This window comes from Medicago sativa, chromosome 8, assembly GCF_051527215.1.
Source record: "Medicago sativa cultivar Bolivia chromosome 8, Bolivia_mono, whole genome shotgun sequence".
In the NCBI taxonomy this organism is placed as follows: Eukaryota; Viridiplantae; Streptophyta; class Magnoliopsida; order Fabales; family Fabaceae; genus Medicago; species Medicago sativa.
Window position 1 is genome coordinate 20,476,389 of NC_140756.1, and position 2,566 is coordinate 20,478,954.

General features: G+C 32.8%; 1 long non-coding RNA gene across 1 annotated transcript; it reads right to left on the reverse strand.

Annotated features, from left to right (window-relative positions):
- Window positions 1-200: 200 nt before the first annotated feature.
- On the reverse strand, window positions 201-2,140 carry LOC146897695 (uncharacterized). Its single transcript, XR_015021338.1, has 2 exons — window positions 1,603-2,140; window positions 201-532 (listed from the first exon to the last, which is right to left on the reverse strand). It is a non-coding gene; the product is annotated as an uncharacterized LOC146897695 (long non-coding RNA).
- Between the last annotated feature and the right edge of the window lie 426 nt (window positions 2,141-2,566).

A 2,566-nucleotide genomic window follows, 5' to 3' on the forward strand; every position in this document is an offset into this window, starting at 1 on the left:
TCATATTTCTTCATCTTGGAATTATGCTTTACATTGAAATAAAATGGTGAGATATTATTTGATATTTGTATTAAACATGTATATACTTCATTTTGGTGTTTGTATCTCCGATGTATCAACTACCACAAACATTGAAAGCCTTCTCGAACATCCTTCAACTTTAACTCAGTTGGTAGATTTAGTGGTTCACATAACTTGCTCATAATTGTATAACTTTTTTTATATCATTTAGTAAATCAAAATAAAAATATCTAAAGCCAAATGATATCCGAATACACAGACCCAACTAATGTTAGAAAATTGATTTGGCTGCAAATGATGCCTACTTAGTATAGTTGCAGACTTTGTACATTTTAAAACTAAAGCTTAACACGTCTTGAAATCAAGCATCCAAAAAATTGTCCTTGTGTTGAGTGTGTTACTTGGTGTCATTCCATGTGCTTCCAAGAGCAGCACCGTGATTTTTAATGATATGAGCTGCTTGCAGGAGAATATCATGTTGTGCATGTGCATAGTAGAACTCATCTTTGCGCTGAAAGAAAGAATAATATGTGAAAAACAAGAGAGTTAAAAAGATGTAGAACCAAATATGGTGGAATTAAAGGATAAAGATGTATGACATAAACAAACCAGTGCATATAACAGGACTACATAGCAAACTGCAAAACATAGAAAACATGATAGCGGACCTTTGTTCAAAAAGCAATAAACACAACAATTAACTTTTTAGGTTTTTCCTATTAGGTAAAGTCGGACATGTGGAGCAATCGATGTTATAAAATTCCTGTTATATATTAGGTCCTAAAATAGACTATTTACCTCTAAAAAAAAATTAAATGGTTTAGTCTGTTGTTTCTATGGTCTCCCTCAACCTCTAATTATGGGACTATCTTCTATCATCATGTTAACAATCTAGGGTTTCAAAGAAAAGAACAATGACGACTAGGGTTTCGATAGCATAGGGCCCAATAGAAACTTAAATGGCCCAATAGCATAGGCCCAAGAACTTACTATATAACACTTCCCCTCAAACTCACGATATGCAACATGACACATCGAGAGTTTGTCAAACAAAAAAAACAAAAAAACATACTAAAAATATAAACTTTAACATATCATCAACCCTCCTTACCGTGCTTCTAATAGTTTTCTATATATAGATCTAAACCACAATGCTTCTATTCCTTCTTGGCCACTTGGCAATGCCATTACTTCTACGCGATGCTTCTCAATCAGATCAGCTATATTATTATCTGAATTTGATGATTCCAATTAAGATACACTGAGATATCTTTCGCATTACTCATTTTCCCATAGGAAAAAATAACAAGCAGGAAAGCCAAACAAATGCAATAAAGGATGAAGCAGAGAAAATTGAAAGATAATTATATCTCTTTTGTTTACTTCCTGACTAGCACACCCCGGAGGTAATAGGTTGGTGTTTCAAATATCCATATGCTTGTATGTCAAATCTTTCATAAAGTAATTCGTGAATAATTATTCCAAAAGCATTTTAGAAACAAAGGAATCATTGAGTCATTTAGTGTGAAGCAAGCATAATATGGATAAAAATTAATTCAGAGATTCAGATGAGTGGCGTACCAGGTTCTTGAGGTTGTATCCAAGAGTCAGTTCTGCATATGAACTTTCTATGCGTGACAAGAAACAGCAGGGAACATCTTTTCCTAAGAAAACTTTATCATTTGATGTTAACATGCTTATTACATCATTCGATATATGGGGAATCTTACTTAAATCCTCAATTTGAAGACGGATTTTTGTAAGAACGACGCGATAATCGGCACGGGACTTGTTTACAATTACCTACAAAGTTAACATGGAAAAGAGGGTTGTAAGTTGTAACCATGATGACGGAAGCAACAAGTTGTCATAATCATAAGATCAACAACTTAAGCAAGGAAAAGATTATTGAGATTACAAGGCAACAACTTATGCATCAGTTTGTGCATGCATATGTGTAAATATGAGGTATCAACTTCAAAATTTACATATCCTCTGGAGAAGTTTCCTCACATATATATATTCAAACCCCAAATAAATGAATTTAAAATACATACACATACAACACTTCTTTCTTCCATGATGTATTCATGTCCATCTATTTACTAAAATACAAATTATGATTTAAAAAACACCAAGGAGAAGAAGAACCCCTGCAATCTAGTAAGATGGAACAACAGATTTATACATAGATTTAGGGCTTGTTTGGATTAGATTATTTCAGAGCTTGTGCAAAACAACTTATGCAAATAAATATGCTTTTATGTATATGTATAAGCTTGTTAATGTAGTTTATGAAAAAACAACTTATCAAGGTACACTTTTCGTTAGTGAGAACTTATGAATTAAGATAACAATTTATTTATTTGCATAAGCTCTTTTTCATAAGCTCAATCCAAACGGGGACTTAGATTATAAGAAGCCTGCTCAAACTATTGCTCGGAAATTCAAACAACAGAACTATAACTCGATGAGGCATTGGAGAATAGAGAATACTCCACCTGGAACAATTTCTAATTTGCATCTAGTCATCTACTAATTTGCA